At 48.6% G+C, this 25,374-nt stretch overlaps 1 protein-coding gene across 1 annotated transcript in view; it reads right to left on the bottom strand.

Moving 5' to 3' along the window:
• RAI2 (retinoic acid induced 2) overlaps positions 1 to 25,374 on the bottom strand; it is a 47,279-nt gene that overhangs the window by 2,894 nt on the left and 19,011 nt on the right. The window lies entirely within an intron of this gene.

Here is a 25,374-nt window from a genome sequence, read left to right as displayed (position 1 = left end):
GCTGTTTTAACTCAACAAAAGCCCCCAAAACAAACATTTCTAAAAATATTGCAGCTAAGAAATGTTCCGCCGTGGGTGAAGGGTACTTGATTCCCCTACAATACTCATCCCTTTTTCATCCCGGTGGGATTTACTAAAGGCAAGCAGGCGAGCGCTGCACGGTGCGTACAGCACCTCCGAAACTGCTGTGTGCAGGGTGAGAAAGGAGCGTGGCCAGGCAACGGCAAAGCAAAACCAAGCCAGACCCCAGCGCTCACCCTGCCACAGAGCTAGATAGAGACAGTAATATGAACCAGGCACCTGATTCATTAAAGACCCGAAGAATAACAAAAAGTCAAAGCAACTTCAAATTTATTTTGACAGCCCAACCCGTTATATTAACCAAAGGGCCCCAAAAAAGGGCAGAGATGGTTTCCATTCATGATCGCGGTGAAATTTGCAGCCTATTTCCCAAAAAGATTAACATTCCCCTCCCCCTGGAAAAAAAAAAGCAGCAAATTAATGGTGCTGCGCATGCATTTATTTAGAAGGATAAACAATTTCCACCCCGCGAGCTGCCGCCGGCAGACTTTGGCTGGGGGCTGGCCGCTCCGCCTGGCGCCGCCCGTGCCTCTCCCGAAGTGCGCGGCACATCCTGCCACAGTAATAATCACCATGGAAACTTGTCCGGTTTCAACTCCGTTACCATGGGAAAGCATCGGCGCACCTCAAATTTACATTTTTCACCTGCACGCGGCTGAATCCTGCTCCCTGTGAGCAAAACGTGTGCCATCGCCGCCACCCGGCCAGCCGGGCCGGTGGGAACGAGGCGCTTCCCCGCGTCCCGCAGGCACACTGGTGCTGGGATGATAGGGAGGGCAGCACCACTCCGAAATTGGATGGGTGAGGATTCCCAGCCTGGGGATGTGTCTTGCATCTGAGAGCAGGCGAGGAGCTCCGCCGGCTCTGGCGCTTCCCGAAATGATTTGCTCACATAGATGTTTCTAAGACCGACAAACCTGCAAAAGGGACAGGGGAAAGGGGAAAAAAACCCCAAACCCCACAAACAAAGGCTAAAAAATGGCCAAGGCAGGGAAGCAGGAAATCTCCCAAGTCTCTCCTGAGACTTGTAAATCCTTGGATTTGGCAGCGAGATGCTACGGCAAGCGCAAGACTACAGAAATGCCAGGAGTTAATAGCGGAGGCTGGTTGGGTAAAATGCTAATAATTTATCAGGCACGTTTGAGTTCTTGAAAAGGATTTTTAAAAGTAAACAGATGAGTCATTTCTTTTCCTCTCCTGCTGCTGGCTTAAGGAGAATAATTCCGGATTTTTCTCATCATCTCATGAAATGTTCTGCAGAAAACATTCGCAAAAACAGGGTTGAGGGTTTTTTTGTTTGTTTCCTTTTCCAGCCTCGGCTGAGACAGATTACAAGCAGGCAGAGGTGCCCAAGCACCGAAAAACAGGAGCAAAAATCAAAACCCTTATTCAGAAAGTGACAAGTATCAGTATCAAAAAAATTGGGCCAGTCTTGTTTTGGGGGGGGGGGGGGGGGGAAGAAGAAGAGCAATCATTTCTAAAACTAAAGACAATGAGGAGACCGCTCAGCAGATTCAAGCTGAAAAAAAATAGACGTTGTTGTTTCTGTTAAGGAATTAAAAAGCCATTTTCTGCTGCTCTTAGCTAATCTCTCCCTCCCTGTTTTTAAAGTGACCATTTTAAAACCCCATGGTCTCTGCAGCGTACACGAGCATCTTTGCTGCTCCAGCTGCTGCAGCACACCCGAGTATTTTGCACATGACACTGGCTCTTCCCGATGTTTCTGTTTCCTTGAAAAGCGTGAGATCGCAGTGTTTTCATAGAGAATTAATGATCTGGCGGGGACAGGAAATGACCCCCTGTTCCCCTGGCAAACCCATTTAACGTTGAGAAATAGAAAAATTAAGATGAAAATTATGCTGCGTAAGAGACTTGAGGGATTAGCATGCTGTACGGACCCATGGAGAGAGAGAGACAGATCACCGCCGAAGATGAAAGTATAAAACATAATAAAATTCCCCCATTGCTGCTTTAAAAGGCGACACGGCTAGAGGCAGAAGAAATATCTAGATGAGAGGAAGAAGAGCTCATCTATCACCATCAGACACCTTGAAGAAATGCCTGTGGGCTTGATCGGGGTTTTTTTTTAGAGCATAGTCAAATATTGTTTTCCACACTGAATCCTATATGTTTCTGGGATCTATAAATATATATTGTTGAGCTTGCAGTCCTACACTGCCTCCGGGAGGGCCCCACCGTGCGAGGGGAAGGAGAAGATGAGAAAGGTGAGGTGCAACCCTCGACCCAGGTTTATGGGTTTGGGGCGGGTTTTTTTCCCCCACCTTTCCTATGTGGAAGTGTACCTTTCCGTACTTCCAGTGCACCTGCTTCTTGAGCATGTGATCACTACAGAAAAAAAAATAACACACATATATATATATATATACACACACACTTAAAAATATTTCACGATCCTGCCTGCAGCCTGCAGCTTGGTGGTAGCTGGCTGCCAGGTACAGCGGAGTCCCACCGCAACTGACTCCTGCGCCCTGTAAAGCAATTTTCGGTTTCACCCAGGAGGCAATCCCAGGGCTGCTAAACATGTATTACACTAAACACCTATTATCAAGGTCAGTAAGCAGACAGAGTGAAAAGGATCCAAGTCCCCAAGCCTCAAAAGAGGAAATGTTTGAAGATCTGGGATCAAGAGACAGTCTGAAGTTGTCCAAAGAGGTGTTTTGTAGTTCCTGGACTCCTTTTTTATATGACGTACACCGAGAACACAGTACAAAACTGTAAGTCAACATGGAGGTCACTTAAACTAAAGTAAATTTTCAGTGTTGGTATTAACAGTGATAGCTATACTATATTTCTCCTTTAATAAAAATCAACCTGATGTGCTGGGTTTGGGTTTTTTTGGGTTTTTTTTAAGATTGCTGCTTCACTGCACATAAATTATTCAGAGTTACCCAGTTTTTAAAACAAGTTTCATGTACCTAATATACTCAAATGAAGGTAATATAATTCAGTGAAATTGCCTTAAGTTTCCTCTGTCTACCACACCTCAGTGCCGGAAAATCAATTAATTTCACTTTCCCTACTTATCTATTTAATATTTAATTTGCTGTTTGTTTTAATTGAAAAGAAGCTTGCAACACTGAAACAAGCCCCTATTGCAAATAACCCAGGCTTTCCCACCGGGGTGCTGATATGAGTTAAGTTCATGGCACTATGCAATGATGTGTGTAACTGTACAGGAAATGGTATGTTAGCTATACAGAAATGCCATGAAAGGGGTGGTGATAACCCTAGCTTATTTTTTTTACCTCCTGCTGACGGCCGTGCAACAGACTTTTCTCAGGGCTGTTGTGTGCCTTCCTGTGGGACCGCAGCACTGCACCGTACGCAGCTGTCCCCGCGCTCTGCTTGCTCGTCCGTACCGCGGCTTGTACCTCGCTGTCTACACAGAATTCAAATTATATTGTGCATGCTATGGGAAGGGCCTCAGCTGCTCCCTTTGTGGGACGCCCTGCTCAGTATCTCCTGGAAAAATAGGGTTTCCCCTCAGTGTAAACACAGTATCAAACACAAACCAAAATTAGAAATCTTGACTTAATGGAACAGCTTGGGGACAAAATTATGGACGGATTTGGACTTCAATGTTTTGCCAAAACTCACTGCTTGCCGTCACTGATCCTCCTGCCAGAAGCAACATGTTTGATTTTCGCTCTGCAGAAGCCCATTAACAAGGGCTGTGGTGAGAGCATCCCCGACGGGGACACCCCACCGCCCCTTTGGGAGGGCGGCAGACCTGCCGAGCACCCCCGGCGGCACGCACCCGATCAGAGTGCCACGCCAGGTCCTGCACGCCCCGGTCCCCCTCAGGCTGGTCCTGCCACCGCATGGCAGCACGCCCCATCGCCCTTGATGCACCACGAAACCAAGCACCCAACCTGCGCCCTACTGAGACGTGGGTTTCTGAAGGAGCTCAGGGTTGGGCCTGCCCGTCCTCAGCAGTCTCAGCGGCCGAAGCCCGACCCATCTTTCTGCATCCTTCTGCAGCAAGTGGGCAACGAGGACACATATTGACACAGACCAACCAACTATAAATCATCTTCCACCCTACAAATTTTGGTTTGTATAGTTCGAGCCATACACAAATAAAGGCTTTACCATATTGTTATTGGTGTTTTGTTGCTAGAATAGAAAAAATGTATTTGAATAAAGTGAGCTTTCATATACCAAATACATGGAGCTATTACTACACAAATAACATACAGGTGGGCTCTCCCACACATGCAAGCCACAGATGATTTCAGCAGCATTTGCCTCTCACATTTCCCACCGATTCACGTATTCAGGCACCTGGGACTGAGAATCCTGGCTATCCCACATACCCTTTTAGTAGTGTAATCCTCAAGCACCAAAGGGCAGAGGAGTAACCAACTCAGAGCTAATGGTGAACTAGCCTTCTCCCCTGCGTTTCACCATTCACGGTGCTGCGTTTGATACCCCCTATACACTTCGGCCGGGTGCAGAGGCACCAGGAGGGCCGGTGAGACCTGTCCCCTCTCTGCTCGCAGGAGGGGCCGACGGTGACCGCCTCCAAGGTACGGGGCGGGCAGAGCGGAGGAGACCCACAGGACATTTGTTAAGGCAACCAGCCCTTCACCCTCCTGCCGGCTCACAGTCGGACCCCAAACGCAGTCCCATTGCCTCTGGAAAGGGGGCTTGATGCCCATCCCTTGGTCATCACCAAAGGGGAACCACTGGGGATGTACTTCTCTGTCCCCTCCAAGGGGCACTGGGGAAACATCCCAGTTTAGCCCTGCCCTCTCCCGCCTCGTTGCCTTGACTCAAATACCCAGCAACTCCCTGTTAAGATTTAGGAGGCACCACTCAAAAGTGATTGAGGGCAAGGTGAGAAAGACATTGGAAAGACAGGCAGGATTTACTCTGGTACCAGCCAGAGAGAGGAGGGAGGGCTACACCGGGGTATCCCCGCTGGTATGAAATCTACACCTGCAGCCTTTCTTCCCCATCCCTCTGCACAACATCCCCTGCTCACCACACACCTACACACTGCCCCATGTTACATCTCACTCTACGGGAGCTACACCGTGGAGGATGAGCTGGATGCTGCCGAGGAGCAGTTAAAATAAGAGCATCTCATCAGACAACTTCAGAAGACGCCAGAGGAATAATAAGGCTCCGATGCAGCTCATGCAACAGGTACGCTTTTATTTTCCACCGCTGCATTATGGATCCTTCCGGGAGGCGAACCTATTTGTGTCAAAGCTCCCATCCAGGCTGTTAAGCTCTAGGGGAATGAGAGGGAAAGGAAATCATTACGGCAGCGCAAAATGGCACATTATAGATGGGACACTGACAATATGTATACACTGCTTCGGCACACAGCACGATCGTTCTCAAATGCAGCAGCTTGACTGGCTGATTGTACTTTGGTCTTTTAAATAGTTCAGCTGAGAAATACCATGGCGGTCTGCCTATTGCACAGGCTAATCGCCTGCAAAGAGCCGTGTTAGAGTCATATATTTGCTAACTACATTGCTATTGTCAACAGCCTGTAGTTAGCAATCCATTCCAGGGAGGAGAGAACTCACTTTCTTCTCATTTAAAAACAAATCAGACCAATTGAAAAAAAAAATCCTGTCACAGGCCTGAAACCAGTGTCTTTACTCCCAAGGGCAATATATACAAGACAGACGATAAATGCTGTGGAAGGAATAGAGCATTTGCCTGACAAATTTCAACCTGTAGTGAATTTTTATACCCAATTTGAAAGCCTCACAAAAAAACCCTAGATTTGCAGCAGAAACTGTGACATACCCCAAGCATAAGGGAGATAGCACATGCTGCTGTACTGCCACATGCCTTTTCCCTTCCTCTGCTCCATTCACAAATTATTCCACTAACCAGATATAACACTTAACTGACAGTCTCCTACTTTCAATAGGAGCACTGCTCACACAATATATAGTATTACATATAAGCAGGCACTATAAAAACAAGGCTACTTTGAAATTATTTGAGATTGATCTTGCTATTCCCAAATGCTCAAGTTTCTCATATCCGCAGCACATCCCAGTTCCTGGGGTCTCTAAACTGTCACGCTTGGAGGAACATTTTATTTTATTCCAAAAATAAAACTTTTTGAACGGTGGTTTATTTTTTTCCCTTGGCATAGTACAGAAATGCCTTAAAGAGCGGGAGCTTGCTTAGCCTGCAGTAAGCTGAACACACACTCTGAGGCGGAGACAGTGCATGGAAATCTGACGTATTAAACCTGACGTGTGAAGGACAAATATAAATTTGCCAGCCATAATTACTGCTGAGTCACGTGCCGCCCAGGTCGGCGACGTCCCTTTGACCCAGGCGGCTCTTCTGACTTGGTGCAGCTTTCACGTTCCAAATTTCTGTTCAAACAGGGAAGACGAGTTACTGCTCTTGCGACTGCAGAAGAATCTGTTTAAATCAGCCTTCCCTCGATGCTGCTGGCAGCGTGCAGGTGTCTCCTCCCAAAGCATGATGTAGTCCCTTGGGATGGGGATGTAGGCGGCTGCAGCGTTGGGTTGGGACGGGTGCGTTGGCAATCCAGCAATCACACCTCTGCCCTGAGCGCCTGCGGTGGAGAGGTGCTGCCTGCGTGGCCCTGGGGGAGCATCTTCTCACCAGCAGCTTCCCAAAAGCCAAACTGAAGGGCTGCTCGCTCCTGGGTAAGTCCCACCGCACTCCCCTCCCCGCCTCTCAGCCCCATTGTGCACCTCTGCTTGCTCAGAGTCACTGAATCACAGATGGGTTGAGGCTGAAAGAAACCTCTGCAAGTCATCTCAGGGCCACCTACAGTCAGAATCGAGGACTAGTTGAGGTTGAAAGGGACCTCTGGAAGTCATCTCGTCCAACCCCCCTACTCAAGCAGGGCCACCTAAAGCCAGTTGCTCCGCACCATGGCCAGATGGCTTTTGAATATCTCCAAGGACGGAGACTCCACAACCTCCCTGGACAGCCTGTGCCAGGGCTCGGTCACCCTCACAGTGAAAAAGTGTTTCCTGATGTTCAGAGGGAACCTCCTGTGTTTCAGTTTGTGCCCATTGCCTCTGGTCCTGCCACTGCACAGAGCCTGGCTCCGTCCTCTTTGCACCCTCCCCTCAGGTATTTCTGTACATTGATGAGATTCCCCCGAGCCTTCTCTTCTCCAGGCTGAACAGTCTCAGCTCTCAACCTTTCCTCACAGCAGAGATGCTCCAGTCCCTTCATTATCTTTGTGGCCCTTTGTTGCACTTTCTTCAGTATGTCCATGTCTTTGTTGTACTGGGGAGCCCAGAGCTGGACCCAGCACTCCAGGTGTGGCCTCACCAGTGCTGAGGGGAGGGGAAGGATCACCTCCCCTCGACCTGCTGGCACCACTCCTCCTCATGCAGCCCAGGGTACCATCAGCCTTCTTTGTGACAAGGGTGCATGGCTGGCTCATGGTCAACTTGGTGTCCTTCAGGACATCCCAGGTCCTTTTCTGCCAAGCTGCTTTCCAGCTGGGCAGCCCCCGGCATGTACTGGTGCCTGGGGTTGTTCCTCCCCAGGTGCAGGGCTTTGCACTTCTCCTTGTTGAACTTCATGAGGTTCCTGTCAGCCCATTTCTCCAGCCTGTTGAGGTCGCTCTGGATGGCAGCACGATCCTCTGGTGTATCAGCCACTCCTGCCAGTTTTGTGTAATCTGCAAACTTGCTGTGGGTACATGGGTAATGATGTGCCCATCATCCAGATCATTAATGAAGATGTTGAACAGGAGTGGACCCAGTACTGACCCCTGGGGTACACCACTAGTCACTGGCCTCCAACTAGACTTTGTGCCACTGATCATCATCCTCTGGGCCTGGCCGTTCAGCCAGTTTCCAATCCACCTCACTGTCTGCTCGTCCAGCCTGTACATCAGCAGCTTGTCTGTGAGGATCTTATGGAAGACAGTGTCAAAGGCCTTCCTCAAGTCCAGGTAAACAATATCCACTGCTCTCCTCTCGTCTACCAGGCTTGCTTCTCACACAGTAGGTCAGCTTCCCACGAGGAAGGCAAACTGGCAGTGGGTTGAGAGTCTAAGAAAGTCTAAATTAAAATTATATCAGGGAGAAACTGGACTTACTCTAGGGATCTCTCTTGCATCAGAGCTCCTGAGATTTACTATACCTTGACCTCCACAATTTTCACACACGTGGTGCATCCATGTGTTTACTTTTGGAGTGAGAGATTGTAAGAAGAATGCAGACTCACGCTAGCATTAACAGACTTCTTAGGCTCAAAAAGTAAAGTGCATGATTTTCCTATGGGAAAAAAATATTTTAAACAATTTTTCCTATCATTAAATATCCCATTTAACTGATTATTTAGTATCATTTTCAATCAAAACATTTTATTTGCCAGCAAAGCAAAGAAAAATGAGCTGTTTTGAGAACAGAGCTAAACAAAACAAACAAGAGAGCCGTTACTTTACAGTAAATTTTAAAAACCATGCATTTTGTTTTCCCAGCAATCAATACACCAATGATAACGAGAGGAAAAGGATACCAATTAAATGTAATTGCCAGCCCCGCTTCCCCCAAAACTTGAAACAAAAAGCACTTGGTGTCAGCCTGATAAAATATTTGCTCCTTTCCCAGTCAAGTGCTTTATTAAACAGTCCTTAAAGCATCTCAGTTCTTACAAAGGATTTCCAAGTTTGATGTCAGTGAAACGACTTCAAAGCCTCATTAGTTCCCCGGCAGAGGTTTGTTCTCTGCTCAGAGACACTCGGCTAGCTATTTTGTCCTGACCCTCTCCACTGATCCCAGGCTCAGATATTTTTACTACATTCATTTGATCTTTTCCGACACCCAGATGAGAATTGGTATCGGTGTGGCAAAGGCTGCCATCCACTGCCCATCTCTTCTTGCTTACGTGAATCTGTCTCGCTCCTGGTTACAAGGGACAGGGACCCCTCACAGACCAGTTACCAAGTCTCAGCCAACAGGTTAGAGAGATAAAGTTAAAAATCAGTTTTTAAACTGCTACAGCACTTTTGCAGGTGAAACATCTGACTTTGCCCCATTATACCAACATAGTTTCGACCACTTTGGCTGTCTGCCGACTAGCCACACAAGCGAAGCACACCAGAGTACCCCTCGAGGGGTAAACCAGCTTCACCAGCTCAAAACACATGAACGAAGTGAGGTGCCACCAGCACCACATGCGGCCCGAGAGCCCCGGCCCCTCACATGTGCTGCAAACCCTTTCCCATCCCCTCCTTACGGCATGCCAGCTCCAGTTAAAAACCACTTTTTCTTGGTGCAGACAAGGCCAGAATAGGGCTAACCTCACCGCCGTTGAGGGGACTCCCCTTAAGCTTGTCTTGCTTTCTAGATCTTCTTGAGACAGAGAGGAAGAACAAGCAGAAACCAGTTTTATTGTATTTTAAAGCCATGGGGGTTAGAATAGCAAATCCCGACACTTCTGTAACCCATCTCAAATCAACTAAAAGCCAAATTTTCACATAACCTCTCATCTTCCTAATATAGCCTGGCTTAAATAAATAAATAATGAAAAGAAAAGCAAAACCAAGTAAAAAACTGAACCTTCCAGCTCGCAGATCCTTTTTGCTGAGGTATGAATGCTCCTATCTAAGATGACAGGTAAGGACATGCAGGTGATTAACCACACGCACGCGTGCCACCCAGTTTGCCACAGTGGGCTGAAAGGGCAAACCCCTTCTCCTGCCTGTAGCTCTGATGGCTCTCAGTGGCACAGACACTGTCCCAAATGACAAGATTTAGGGATGGGCCGAAGAGCTGGGGACCGAAAACAGACTCATCAGCTTCTCTTCTCTTGTGGGACAGGGTCTCATTTGGGAGCACGGGCAGATAGGAAGGTGCAGGAATATCGGGGTGCTGCTTGGGGAGCAAAAGGGTAGAGGAGTCTTCCCTCCCCCAGTGCAAAATGCGGATATTTAATACTTCATCCTTCCCCACTGGCATGAGTAACCAAATGCTCCTTCAGCTTGCCACTTCAAGATCAAGTTTTATGTTCATAGCTTCAGATTTATTAGACTGACTCTCCCTCTTCTCCACCCCATCACTTTGATAAACCAAGCCCAACATTTCATCAGCTACATGACAGTGCTAATCCTCAGCAGATTTCAAACTTGCCCTACTCTTGCACCACCCTATCTAAAAACGTGTGGATGGAAAAACTTTCAAGCAAAAATAGCCCCTTATTTTCATCCCTGCAAAATTTGTAAGCAGCTGCAAGGATTTTGCTTAAAAGAGACAGAAAAATGTAGGACTCCTGTGATATGAGGAAAACTGCAGCATTCTTTTCTTTGAATTTCGCATTCTTTTAAACACTTGCTTTCACCCCAGTGTCTGGGCCGTTTCCTGGTCTGACTTTGAAAGGCAGAGAAATGACCTCTTCTCTCCGTGATGCACAAGATGTCAGCCTTCTGACTGAATTCAAGCTAACACCAGTGTGAGATGCAGCATTACGGTGCTGATGGATATAACGAGAAGATCTCACAACTGTTCAACATGTTTTCACCCTCAAAGACCAATTTAGCCCTCCTAGAAGCCCCTGTGCTGAACTGTGAAATATAGATGCCTCTGACCACAAATAATTACATAAATAACAGAAAATACTGAAAATCTGTCTTGTTGCATCTCAGTGCCACTGAGGTTACTGCTGTTCAGTTAACCGGTCAAGGTTACCTTTAACACCTACAAAAGCCCTGCATGCACACGCATACAGGCAAGTACTTCTTCTCTAGTGCCTTTTGCCTCATCCATTTGACTGTGAGGTCTTCTGGGCAGAGATCGTTTTGGCACATGATTAGCACAAAGCACAGACCTCAGCTTGGATTCCAGTTACTGCTGCAATCCAGATTATCCATCATTTGTGGGGATGGGTGGGCACACACGCACGCACACACTCACTGAGCTGGCACAGGACTGCCTTCCCTCTCAGTCTAGCTGCTGGCCACTACTTGCAGTTGCATTCCTCCAGCGTGCCTCCTCCTCCTGTTTTATCAAGGTCTACCATGTTTCTCTGCTGCCAGAGCACTTACAGCCTGCCTAAGTGTGAATGTTAATGTCCAAATTTTACTAATTTGATGCTATATGAACAGAAACCTTCCAGCCAGTTCAAAGGAGTCTTCTCCAGCCGGGTATCCTGGCTCTGACCGACACACTGCTCATACTGCATGGAGGTGAGACTATTCCAAACTGTGCCCAGACTACACAAAAAAGTAATAATGCTCCTTGTCATCAGGGATCCAGACTCCGACCACTCAGAAAAAAAAGGCTGTATTTCAGGAAATGCAGGCAGGGCAACCAGTGCTGTAAAAACAGTGCTGCTATTGCAGGTAAAAGTAAATATTATTTTCCTGATACTATGAACCAGTCAACATGAACATATTTCGCCGACTCGTATTGCAAGAGGAAACAAGGTCGGTCCTGCCCATACTTTTCCATCAAACCTTTGGAGAGCACATACATCATGATGAATGCAGTATACCAAATTTTGTTATTATCACCTCCCCTATCTTAATGATGGCCACGTGGTTCCAGAAGAGGAGTGCGCTGCCGTAGGATATAGAGCCCCTGACATATTTACTGCAGCATTTTTCACCAGCAATTTCCGCTGCGATGTGTGCTATTATGTGTTCAGAAAAACTTAGGGAAACTGCAGGATGCAGAACAACAATTACATCTTTCCCAGATGAGACTACTACGTTAATGGATCGGCGTCATCCATCACCATAGATCGTAAGTCCTCTGGGGAATGTCACCAGGCCACTCCAATAAATCTGACTGGGAGATTTCGTATTTGGCTGTTCAGCTCAGCCTTAGGAAGCAGTTCAGCAATACACTCCACAGCGTGACTACGGCTCAGCTCTCCCGGTGAGGTGCCGTTGCTCTATGGCCATGAAGCTCTAGATGTAGGAGGTCCTGCACACTGGCATGGAAGGGCACACAGGGCTGCAGCCTGATGTTAATTCCTCACACGGTCAGTTCTTTAAAGAACTGAATTTCGGTATGCAGATTGTAGACTGTGAAGGAACAAAGCTGACCGCGCAGCTTTGTTCCTTTATCAACAACAACAAAGAAAAGGAAATTAAAAATAAAGAAGAACAAAACTAACAGACAAAAAAAATACCTGCCAGCAGACCGGTGCAGCTCTGAAGTAAATTTTTTTGCTGTCAATCTTCTTGATTCTTCAGGCCACCTCAGCAGGTGGAGTAGACTGTCTGCCGTGAAAATGTAAGGTGATGCTCTATTAGGGAAGAACATACTTCTCACAGGCTCTTCCTTCGGGAAAGCCAAACAAATAACCCACAAATAAAAACCTCCATAGCTGTACCATGTCCTAGCTTATCCTTGTAATAACAGGAGAACAGGACCTGAGGCTGTCTCCCCTCATCTCCTGCGCTAAGGCAAATACAGGAGCAGTGTAAGAGCAGGCTGAGGGGAAGGTCAGCCCCTCTGAAGTCTTTTTGGGAGGCAGCTCCGAGCAAGGGGGTCCGAGGGTACTTTTGTCTCTCCCACTTCGTGTATATTCTGTTTCAGGCAATGATATATTTTTCTGACACGTCGTTCATGTAGCTGGAGCTAAGCATTTCCTTGTACAGTGCTGGGGGTGGGGATCTGCCACAGCATCGCTGCTCCCAGGCTTAACCATTTTGAGTCCTCTCCTCCCTTAGGCACCGGCTTTCACCACCCACCCCACCCCACGCCTGTTCCAACGCCACGGGCGATGCACGTGGTCCTTCTCCCTCGCCCCAGGTACCCAATGCGAGGGCATCAACATCAATGCCTGTTCCCACCAGGATGGGGCCACCACCAGACGTGCCCCCTGAAATGGGGACAGCCTTGGGGTGTCGCCTGTGCCTGTCCAACCCTCTCCATCCCCACGTGCCAGCCCTTAAGCTCCTTGTCCCCGGGGTGGCCGACCCCCTCCTGCTGTCTCAGTAGGGGTGCACCAGGTTTGGCCAGAGGAGCAGGGATGGAGATGGACGGCTTGAACTACTGCAGCTCCTGCGGCAGCAAGTACCTGACAGTAACCAGAAGGGAGCACAACGGCGCTTGGGAGATCAGCAAAACAAGGAGGAAGTAGTTATAACTACATAAGAATTTCAGGGAATAAAAACTGCCTATAGCCTGTATAAGTCATGAGAAACGGCACATGCTCGTCTTGCCTCAGGCAAATCCATATGTTGGTAGACAAGCTCAGCTACAAAAATGATACCCTTTCTTGCAGATAGAAACAGCAAGAGCACCCAAGAAGTACAAAATATTCAGTATTTTCTTGGTGGGTGTTAGAGAAAACAACCATGCTCATTTAAGAGCTTGCTGTTGGCAAAGGGGGAGGGCAGATGCTCCCAGCCCTTGCCTCCTGCAAAAGCTCTCCACCATCCCTCCAGCGGAGCAGTCAGCATCAGGTCTCTGCACTTGCCCCCTGCTCAGGGGGCTAAGCCGTTGCCGGACAGAGGGGCTGCTGCACCTTTTGGCTCCTCCTGCATGCAAAATGTGGGTCTGCCCCACACCGCCCCAAGAAACTCTGTGGCTCCAGCTGGGCTGTCCTGCCCAGGCACCCCCCGTGCAGGGACGGGCGGTCTGTGAGGTGCCAAAGCAGCACATGCCAGGCCGCTGGGCTCCCGGGGGCCACTGCTGGCCAGTCTTTGCCCGGGGTGGCAGCTGAGGGAAATCAGAGGAGTCTGCAACATGAGAGGCAAAGCAGGAACAAACCACACCACAACAGGGGTTGCAAAGGAAGCCCAGAGAGCTAAGGCGGCAACCAAGAAAAACTTCTGTTTTTACCACGTGTCGGTGGTCGCGCTCAGGTGCCAAACCGTTGGCCGAGCTGGGTAAACATCTGAACAGCACAAACCAAACCAGAGGAGACAGCTGTCCCCTGGTGAGCACAAACCCTTTGCGACCCCAGCTGAATCTTCCCCAAAAAGGTGTCGTGATCCATAGCTTGAGAAACCGAGCGGACAGCTGCTGGCCACTGCTGCACCGGGAAGGGTGGCCACCAGGGCAGGCGTGAGTCACCACAAACCAGGAGCCAAGCTCTCTGCCAAGATGTGCTCCACACCAAGAGGGTGCCAGAGCCGCCCAAAACTCAGCATCCACAATTTTTGCAACGGGGAGGATGGGCCAGGCTGCAACGACCAACCTGCATTTCCTTGGCTGCCTTGTACAACTAAAAGGGCCATCTCCACACGGTGCATTTCCCAGAAAACGCTTCATGTAGGTTAACTCCGGTAATCTCAAGGGATGGCAGCCAGCTGCTGGCTGCTGGGTGCAGCACTTGCCTCTGTTCAGGCAAGGGCCCTTGGCCGGACCCCACTGGCAAAGTCAGTGCCGGCACCCATGGCTTCACGGGGTACGCGGCCGTGGGGAGCGGGTGCCGGCGTGCACCCATCTTGCCACCCCCAGGTGTCCTCCATGTCCAGTGGAAAGGCTCCCGCAGCATGCTGCAAAAGCATGAAAAATCAATAGACTCCATTGACTTTTTGTCCGACATTAGCAATTTTATAGCTTAATGCTAACCAGAGCAAGCAGGAGAGCATGCTACTACCAAAAATTAATTAAAGGGGGGGTGGATCTTCAAAGGTCCCAAAGTCACCCAGTACGATGAATGCCTAGTAAACCCTGCCCTGTCCTTACAGTGATTAAGGACGATTCGGCCCCTGCTCTGGGGTGAAGCTTTTGCCAGGACCCAGCCGCCAGCGCAGGCTGGCAGAGGCCAAGGGGTGGGAAGAGGAGCAGCCCGGGGGCGGCGGGCACCCGCCACCCCCCATGGTGGTGGCACCAAAGCCACCGACCCGGCAGCGGCAGCAGCAGCAGCACCGGCCACAGTGTTGCGGGGCGCCAGCGACGGGGCGCTGGAGGCCGGCTGTTTGGGTTTAGCTGTCTAAACAGGCACTGAGGGATTAGGTCCCTTTGTGTCTTCGGTGCTAATTAAAGGTTGTTTATTATCCAATTGTTCCCGATAGCGTATATTTCTTCTTTGTGTAAACACAGCCGACGCCAACATCTAAAAAAATCCGCAAAACCAAACGGAGTGGAAAGGTCCGCGTTTGAACAAGTTATGGGGTGCGAGGGATGCCCCGCAGCCCGCCCCGCCAGTGCCTGGCTCTCCCCAGCCAGCAGCCACAGGCACGGGCGCTTGAGGCCGCTCAGTGCTGGGCTGAGCACTGAGCTCCGTCCATTTCTTCCATGCTGGTCATGACTTGGGCAATAGTTACCAGGAAGAGAAGTTTTGGCCGAAGCATTCGCTCTCGGAGCAGCAGTAGTTACGTGTAATCAGAGCTTAACGAGGTAACTGGAGCGAGCGCACTCCGACGGCAGAGTAAAGTCGTTACCGGAGCATCCTGGGCAGCGCTCGTACACACAAAGACACACAAAATGTGCATCTGGAACAATGGGCAGCATCCCCTTAACCACAATTTTTGGGGCCCTGGAAAGAGTTTACCTAAATATAGTTAAACAAGGCCCTTTGGCAACGTCTGCGTCCTTGACACAGCCAGTGGAGGACAGGTGTCTCCTCCAGGCCTTGGCTTTAGGTGGGCCGTGGGCACCCAGTGGGTTTGGCTGGGACTAGAGCCCAGCCTTTACATTAAAAAGCCACCAAAGCTGCAAACTCAGGCACTGAGGAGAACAGAAATGCAACCTTATCCTGGTTGCTTATATGCTCCTGACTCTGTGTGGCTGCGTTACAATGCATTCTTAAATATACAGTTATCCCCTCTTTTTCAAAAGACCTTGCTATGCTGCAAAAGGACATACACAAAAGGAAAAAGTAATTTTTTTCATAGGCCTCTCTGTAACTTGCAAGCTTCTGACTCCAAACCAAGTAACACTTTTTTCATGCAGATCTGTATGTGTAATCTAAAAAAATTAAATTTATCTATGAATCTGCTGTTAATGATACGATGCTACCTGCTACCCCTGTAAATGTATAGAATTATTTTAGTGTTTCTCTTGCCGCATCTTACAAAGGCAACACACTGTAGTTTCAGTAGTTGCATTTTTAAATGTGTTTATCTGGGTCACTGCTACTTACAGCATAAGAAGATTTAGTGAAGCCAGTTTAGCATCAGTCTAGTGCAAAGGAAAAAATTCTTTAATTAAAACCAAAAGAATTATATTGTTTGGAGGGCAAAAATCTCAACATCATCAAATTAAAGTCTTTGGACTGATTCAAGAAGAAAATAGACCTCTGGGCAATTTCATTCAAAAGGCACTTGGTGTTTTGGGGGTTTTTTTGGCTCGTCACAAATTATTTCATATAATTGGCAATTTCAGGTATAGAAAAGAGAACCGAGAGCATTACAACATCAGGGTTTTCTTTAATGGTACGATGTAAAATCACGAATGACGGCAGAACGTGATTCCCTATCATGGCGGTCCGTCTGACACACATGGAGCACTGCCAGTGTGCGCGCCAGCTTGCCCCGAGAGGCCGCACTTCTTTTTGCCACGTAGTGGCCGTCACGGAAGAAGGAGGAGAAGGCAACCTGTTTTGACAGCACTGCTCCCAGACCCTTCCACTAAGATACAAATAATCTGCAGACAGAAGAAAGTAGAGGGGAACATTCAGAGGCCAGGAGAGGCACCTAATGTAGTCTCCGTGTGTTTCCAATGGTCCTAACTTTCCACTGCCTTGGAAAATGCCAGAAGAAAGGAAGATGTTCAGGAAAGGCGAAGCTGCCACTCATGCAGGAAATCACATAGGAGGCCGAACGGCCACCGCGAGATGAAAGTCTGAGCATGCCCGTGCGACGCAAGAACAACATCCCTCGGCATCATGCTGCCCGTCGGGTGACAGGGAAGTGACTCAGAAGATGAGCGCACTTCAAAGGTTCGTGGAACACTGGTTTATTTTAGCTGAAGCCTGTCTGTGGCAGAGCGGGGAGGACCGCAAGCAGAAAGCATCCGTTCCGCATCCTGCGGCCACTGCTGGAGCACCTTATCCCCCAGGAACAAAAGCATTCCTCCTCTTTTCCCTTTCTTCTGGTCAACAGAGGAGGGCAGGCGGGGAAATAGCTGTCATTGCTGCTGCCGAACTGCAGCCAGCAGAGGCCTGATGCCGCAGTGGAGCGGGATGAGATGCTTGGCGCCCGCCCCGACGTGCCCCATAGTCTCTACGACAGAAAGCTCAACAACTGCCCATCCATCAGTAGGGTATCGGTGTGACGGAAACATTAAATTACAGCAGCCGCATCACCATGATGCACAGTTAATTATTCCCCAGATCCAAACAGCAGCAACATGGGGAGGAAAGGGATGAGGGTGTAGTCGGTAGTTTGATCCTGTTATCAATTGGATGCTAACAGAGGGAAATAACTAACTATAAAATATTTCCTGTGTCAGAAACAGGGAGGAAGGATGATGGATTTTCTTCAGATTATTGGGGGCAAGAAAAGGAAGGTCATAAATTCTCAAAGCCCCGAAGTTTTTACTTAGTTTTTTCAAGCATGGCAGATTTTTTCCAGGTTTTTTTGTGTTGCTTTCTGTTTTTTTTAAGTTTCCTCAATCTATTCCTTGCTGACAGACAGCACACCAGTTATACACTGGATATGGTGATCTACAGCTTCAGTCCTTGGGGTTCCTGTTTGATTGCAAGGGCACTTCCAGCCTGCTGCAGCAGAAGTCACCTCACAGTCAGCAGAGCCAGCTACAGATCAAGACCCTGAAGGAGAAAAAGGCTCAGTATCTGGCCCCTTAGTTAGAGAGGATTTATTTTATCATACTGTTTTTAGAGATTTATCACTTCCTTTACCTTCCTCCATACGCACAGTGAAGAAAATCTGTTTTAAACATGTGACAGGCATGGTTTCCATCAGAGAGTAAATTTTGGGGATAAATAAAGAAAAAAGGAGCTATTTTTAAGCCAGAGATGATCACCATGCTGATGAGTGAGCATAAGCGTCTGAACACAAGTGTTGTTCAGCATATTTACAAGATCAGGTTGCCACATCGTTCTTCAGATGATCTGAGATAACTGGAACCCCTTTCCTTAAAAATACAGCTATAAGAAGTAATTAAATGTCGGCTTGGGGTTTGCGCACATAGGCATGACTGCTTTCTCCTCAAGCGCCTTGGAAGTTGGCTGCTGGTCCTTACGGAAAACATGCATTTAGCCCTAATATTAGGTCCCGCAGGTTGTGAAGCCCTACATTCAACTTGGTGGGATTTTGGTGCAACAGCTTCAGAGAGCTGTATTGGATCAACGCCAATAACGCAGATAACCTTTGCAAGCAGGTTGGACACCAATCCTGCGGAGACCAGGAGAATGCCCCAAAAAACTGAAGCAAGGGGCAAAAAGAGAGGGAAGAAGGGTAGGATGCAGAGCTCCTGACATCTGTATCGCAGAACTGCAAGGACCTCTTGGTTGTCTCCAGATCAAAAGACCACTTGATAGCAGTCACCAAACGCCTTCTAGCAGAACACCACCATTCATCTCATCCTTCGCGCATTCTCCCAAGAGAGGCCACTACGTTGACATGCTTCATGATTTACTCCCAGGAGTAGCTGCAATGGAAGGAAGTGGTAGCGCATGGAGACCTGGCACTGGCAGAGAGACTGGGGGATCCAGTTCTGGGGATACACATGGTGCTGCTGCAAAAAGTGGAGATGCTGCAGGGTACAAGACACAGCGGCTTCTGGGCATTTAAAAAAAAAAAAAAATCAGACAAAGAATGTACGATTGCTGTAGGGAAGATGAAGAGGAGAATGAAAGAGAAAAACCTAGAGCTGCTGACACAAGGGATAAGATGAACAAAGCTGCAGAGAACATCTGAAGTAGACAGGGTGGAAAACTGAGTTTGTTAGGGAAGATACAGAAAACAGTGACAAATAAAGAGCTGCTGTGCAGTGCCCTCAGCTTGCAAAAATAAGACTTGTTGAGGGATGTCTACTGCCTTTCTAAAATAGTTGCCAAAGATGGATGAAAAATTCCTCTGACCACAACTGAGGAAGTGATCTATTTCCATAACTTGAAAGCTGGAGAAGAATTGGGTGTCTTGATCGTACCGCAGAAAGCCAGGTCACGCTAACAGGCATCCTTGGGCAGACCCATGCTCTCTTTTGCAGACCTCCATGGGCTCCCCATGGTCTGGGTGTGAAGGTCTGATCTGGATTGAAGGCCCAAAGGAAGTGACCAGCCAGCAGTGGAGTCCCACTGGCCGGTGGGCACCTCCACAGTATGATCTGCAAAACCGTTCTCAGCTAAAATTGCAGGAGCTGAGTTTGTGCGGAGTGAAAATATATTAAGGACAATGTTTAAGGCTCTTGAAGAAAAATATTCTACTTTCTGTCTGCAGTCACGCTCACGTACAAATCCCCTCGCACTTTGTCTTCTAGAGGAAAGAATATTACACTGAAGCCATCCTTGAGCAGTAACATATCTTGAGATGACTGAAAACCAACTTTAAATGCATTTACTAAGCCATTAAGAAATTTCTTATCATTGCCTTGAAGCCACAAATTCCTGTGGCCTGCTTAGACCCACTCTGCGCTTCAAATTCTCAAATCAGCACAATAGCAAAGATGATTAGAAAATGTGTGTTATGCTGCAGCCAGTAAACACCAAGGAGAATGTCCCAAGCTTTACAACAAAAGGTTACTGAGATTTAACAGATGGCCTCCAATCTGAGAAATAATGTAACTAAAGTAAATAAAACTGAGTCTGAAAAACAAACAAAATATATTCTCAGGCCAAAATGTAAAAGAACCTGAAAAAGCCAAAGAAGAGTCAATACAGATTTTCAATTTTATTACTTTGATTTAATAAAATTCTTTGGATAGTGTTGCTTGCTCAGTACAACCATAGAAATTGTAATGGCAAATACTGTACTGTGATTTATGGATTGAAAGGTTGTCTGATTTCATTATGCTGGTAAATATAACAGTGCAGATACCTTCTCTTGGAAAGCTGTTTCTAAATTGCTACATCAATATTCAGATAATCAAAATTGATATTTACCTTCTACAGGAACAGCATGCGTGTGTATGTCCATGTGTGAGCGCGCACACACACACTTACATTCTTAATATTTCTCCATCTTTTGGATCACAGGAATACATGCTACAGGAACTGCTGCTTTATCCCAAAGGAAGACCTACGCAGTTGCAAGGTGCCCAGCCCTTCACGTAGGACATTTCTGCCAATTGTACCCTCTTCACATGCTAAAATAAATTCAAGCAGAAGTACCCAGCAGAGGTTCAGTTCAACCATTTGTTATTCCAGACCTATGAAGGCGTAACTTCACCTTCAGTTTACAATGACATAATTGATGGATAACTCACTGAAGCCCTAAAACATGCAGTCCAACACCTATGTTAACTCTATTTATATTTTTCAGTCAGAGTAGAGCATGGTAAATCATTTCTTAACTAAACCTTGCTTTTCACTCACGGTTTTGCAACAGAAGTACAAAGCAGCGTGTTAAGGCAGATTTCAGGTACCAGAGCCCATGTGCCACTACCTATGGCATCCACGGGGCAGGAGGCTGACAGGGAAGCAAAGGATGCAAGACGGCACCAGCCAAGGAGAGAGAGGCAGAAGGGAGGAGGCAACCCAGCCAGAGAGGGACAAGGATGTCCCTCTGCAAGGCAGGGCCTGGTGTCCTTGCCGACCCCCCTTGCACACCTTGTGCCATGCATCCCTCCTGGCCATCCCCAAAAGTCCTGCCCTGGACATTCTTCCCTTCTTCCCCATAGCACTGAGGTTAGACTTCAGGATGGCCACCTTAGGGGGCCGAGAGAGTCAAGGTCCCACAGCAGGTATTTCACACGCCCTGCAGTGCCGGGGGAGCTGAGAGCAATGGGGACAGCCCTCCAGCATGCAGACCCACAAAGCCGGCGGGCACTGCGGCCTGGGCGGCCAACAGCACTCCTCCACGGCAGAGACTCGGCATCAGGCTGGCCCGTGAGCCATGCCTCTGTGGCTCGCCCTCCGCAGCCGGCTCGCACAACCTGTGTCCCCCGGCCCTTGGGGCAGCAAGCCTCTGGGGGGACGTCTGAAAAGGGTCGGGAGATGACTATGGAGACAGCAACAGAAGCTCCAAGGACACGCACCCATCCTCTGCGGCAGGCAGAAGAGTGAGGGCACGTCTAGCCATGATAAATAAACCAGGCCACATCCCCATTTCTGCACGTTGCTGCAGGAGCCCACAGGGTGATCCTTTGCCTTGTCCCCCTCGATCATTGTCACCAGGAACAACAACCGGCTCTTATCAGCAGAGACGTCTCTGGGAAGGAGTGACTTCAGGACACAGTGTCCTTCCCCGGTCCCTTGAACCCCCAATACAATTTACAACGCTGTCACTCATATATACTTGCTCCTCATCTGCACAGTTCTTGCCTCTAAATTTAACATTCTGATTTCTAAATAAATGTCCTTTAGAACTCTTACAAGACCTTGATGATAAGCCATTTTATTGATATTCTGGTTCACTTTTCAAAATATTTGCAGATTATAGGATAAATAGTGTTTGCTTTTATCCCTTCTTCGGGAGATAACAGTTGGGTAACTTATATTACCCAGATGAAAATTTATTGGTTAGCCTTGGGGAAAGCAGATCCTTTCCAAAATTAGCCTTTGACCCAGTTAGTCTTTCATAAACAAGCAATGATTTAAAAAATCCTCAGCGGATAAGACATGTTTGCAGTCCCAGCATTGACTTGCACGAATGTTAGAAGGTGTAAGGATAACAAAGCTGCATCATCCATATTTCACAGCATCAAGACCGGGGATGAAAAACTACGGAAAACTTCCCTAATGAAATGTCAAAGCCAACTAGCTGCACTACAGCTAATCCGCAAATCTTGATGACAGTGCAGATTACACAGCCTGCTAAACTGGCACGCGCCCAAGGAAGCTCATCTGCCAGGGATTACACCTCCATTTAGCCTTGCCTTCCCCTGAACTATTTGGAAGAGCCCCGGAGGAAACAAGTTTCAGCTCATCTATTTCCTTCTCAGGGCTTTCAGTACACTACCCAGTCTTAAAGCATCAAGCAACAACAGCACATATACACACACACACAGAGCCCCAAATATTGACATTACTGTGCAATAGGCCAGTCACCCGCAGATACCAGGCGGAAAGCTGCTGACAGATGCTGCAATATAAACCTCCTAAGAACCTTCAGGTTTAGCAAAGAAATCCCCTGTTCTCCATCTACACTGCCCTGACGCTTGGATCCGAAACACGCCCAAAATGAGATTATTCTTTTCTCACACTGGCTAACTATAGAAGATCCTTTTTATAAGTCTCTGTTGTGCAGCTCCTGAATGTCAGGCCCAGAAAATCAAAACATTTTATTGTAATTTCATATTGTTTACTTTTGCGAGGCAGGATCTTGGCAGAGACGAGCGTTTCCTCCAGGGACGAGGAGGATGGGGCTGGGAGGGGGGGAGGACAGAGGGATGGAAGGAAGCATTTTAATGCAGACTTCCTCATTGTCTGCTTTAATAGGGACCCTGGCTGAAATACAAAGGAAGAGGTAGCTAAAAAGACCTTTGCTACAAATTTAGAGACGCCAGAGAATGGGTGTGAGAATGCACCAGGGCCAGCCTACGCAGGCAGCAACAACAGATTAGGGATGCGGCACGGCAGCAGGAAAACGCCAGCAGCCCTTGCCACCACCCCCCCAGCCCAGCCACCGCTGCCTCCCCAGCAGGGTTGAGGAGGATTTGGGGGTCCTCCCTGGCGAGTGCAGACCGAAGGGCTGGGGCTGAGAAGGCGCAGGGAAGGACAGCCTCCCCTCTGCTGCTCCCACTGTGCTCCCATGCACCCCCGCAGAGCCAGCATGTCCTCCTCATCTGGGGACGCTCTTGACTCCTTCCCCAGACCCTCCTCCTCCCTCCCCAGCCCCAAAGCGTGGGCAGGTTGCCCTCTGAGGAAGATGGCACCGCCAGAGCATTTCTTTCCCCATCAGGACCCTCCTGCTCTCCTGGGAAGGAGAAGAGGAGGAGGCTTCTCGCACCCTGCCAGCCAGGGACACTGGAAAGCACCAGTGATCCCACCACAGGCAGCTATTTTTCACTGCACATTTCCAGGGAGATTTGACTCACAATGTTCAAATGTTTGGGAAAGCAATATTTAAGCTGATGAGAGCATTTAAGAACTCTACATTGGGGGAATAAGGCATTTGTAACACGTCACATTCACACCCCTTACATGTACATGGTTTCACTTTGAGCCTGCCACTGAAGCCACGGTCCTCTGAGAAGCCTGCAGGAGATGGACAATGCCAGGACAGCAGTACGGCTGAAAGGGATTTCATTGACTTCATTTTGTCCCCAACTGTCCGTATCAGAGACTCAGATCTTCTCACCTTCTTTAATCCCAGCTTCCTTGGGCTGCTTCACACAAGACAAAGTCCTGGGGCCAGACACATGGAAGGAGCATGATGCCTTGAAGTCACGACTTGCCCCATCTCCGGGACTGCCCGCAGTCGCCGGCAGCCAGGCAGAGGCAGGCGACAGCCCCCCGCTCCTGTGTGCTGCCTGGCAAACCTCGGCAGAGCCGAGCTGCCGGCTCTCCGCCGGGCATAACAAATCTCCCCGTCCTTCGGCATCGTCTCTCTCTCCTTCTCAAGCTTTGTTTGGGTAGAGAAAGTGGTTCACAAAGACCTTTGCACAAACTCACCCCAGCGACAACCGCCTTACTATGTAAAATGATTCACTGGTGTTTAAAAATCCCACAAACAGGAGCCCTCGCCGACTTTATGACTGACTTCCCACGAAGGCACCGAGGCCGGCAATCGCTAATGCTCCGTCTGGCATCGACTCCCCACGAGTATCTCTCAGCAATAACAACTGATAGCAGAGCTTGGAGCCTACACATCATCCTCCTGTTTGTACATAAATTCCCTTTAAAAGGATTTCGGCATCCTCATGCTGCTTCTTCCCAAGCGTTCAGGCTCTTAAAACCAAGTCAGCCAGACAGAACGGTGCCACGCAACTACAAACAACATGGGACAATTTTTTATTACAATACACGGTACTATTATTTCTAAAAGCACTGACAGTAATATGCAGCGTGTAAAAATACACATTCATCATAAAGAGGTTAGATACTAATTCCTGCAGCTTAATTTTTTCTTAAGGGCATGAGCCCATTTTTCAATTAAGGCAGGATAATATTATTAATCATAAAAAATTGCTGATGTGTAAAATTGTTTCCTTTCTAGCTAGCATTGGCTGAGAAACATCAGACACGCTGCCTCTGAATTAGTCTAACTTAGTGGCAGTATGGAAGCTGTATCATCCTTTTTGGTGAGGATTCATGCTGCTCCCAGCCTTGGCCATGGGGGAAGGCGCATCCCTCTGGGGAGCGTGCGGACCCACGTCTCCGCGGCACCAGGTGCAGGCTGACATCAAGGAGCCTATGGATATAGATTCCTATGGAAGAGCAAGCACCGTCCGCCGTGGGGCAAAACAGCTGGCATCACAGGGCAGTCCCATGCCAGGAGTGTGTTTTAATGGTCTCTGTTGCCTGAGCATTTCCAGGGCACCGTGTTTCAGCACCCCCTGGAGAGAGAGATGGGGTTTCTGTCGCCTCCCTCAATTTGTAGTGCTAAATTTGGCACTATGGGACTCTCTGGTGAGGTCGTCAGAGCTTTCACTTTAATGTTTCTTCCTCCTTCCTCTGCTGCTGAATGGTTTTGCCTAATCCCTGCCAAAATAACTGGGCACCTTGCCTTCAGACTGGGCCACCAAAAGTGGCATGAAGGAAAGAGAAGAACTGAAAAAACAACCCAAACCCTATAAAATAGTAAGTTAGGAATAACAAAGCCTCTCCTTGCCCTGTAGTAAGCAAGGGAGACACCTGGACTGTGGCTTGGCAGGACCTGAGAAGATGCTGCAGAGGTGTGGGCACGCGAGCACCCTCCAGAAGGACGGCAGCTCCCTGCCACAGTGCACCCTGGTACCTGGGTCCTCACCCTGCCCAAACTGGGGACCTCTTGGATCACTCCCAGTGCGAGTGTCCACCTCTACCCCAGGCTAGATGCGGGAATGCTTCAGGCGGACAGGAGGGGACCAGTGCATGCCCTGGTCTTGCTCCCGTAGGCAGCCAGCCATGACCTCCAGGAGCCCTCCACAGGACGCAGGCAGAAGCACCCAAGTGAAAAGCAGGGCTGCCCCAGGCCCCTCTGTGCCGGGAACAGGAGACGACCCTCCGGCAGGTTTGCTGGGGATGACGGAACTGGAGGGAGGCAGCCTGGCTCCTGGCTCCGCAAGTGCCTGACGTGTACTTCAGTGGCACAGATCCAGACAAAATGCCTTGTCTCCAGCCATG

Source organism: Gymnogyps californianus, chromosome 1 (assembly GCF_018139145.2).
Source record: "Gymnogyps californianus isolate 813 chromosome 1, ASM1813914v2, whole genome shotgun sequence".
Classification (NCBI taxonomy): domain Eukaryota; kingdom Metazoa; phylum Chordata; class Aves; order Accipitriformes; family Cathartidae; genus Gymnogyps; species Gymnogyps californianus.
Note: the sequence above shows the minus strand (reverse complement) of the source record. Positions and strands in the feature narration are given on the sequence as shown.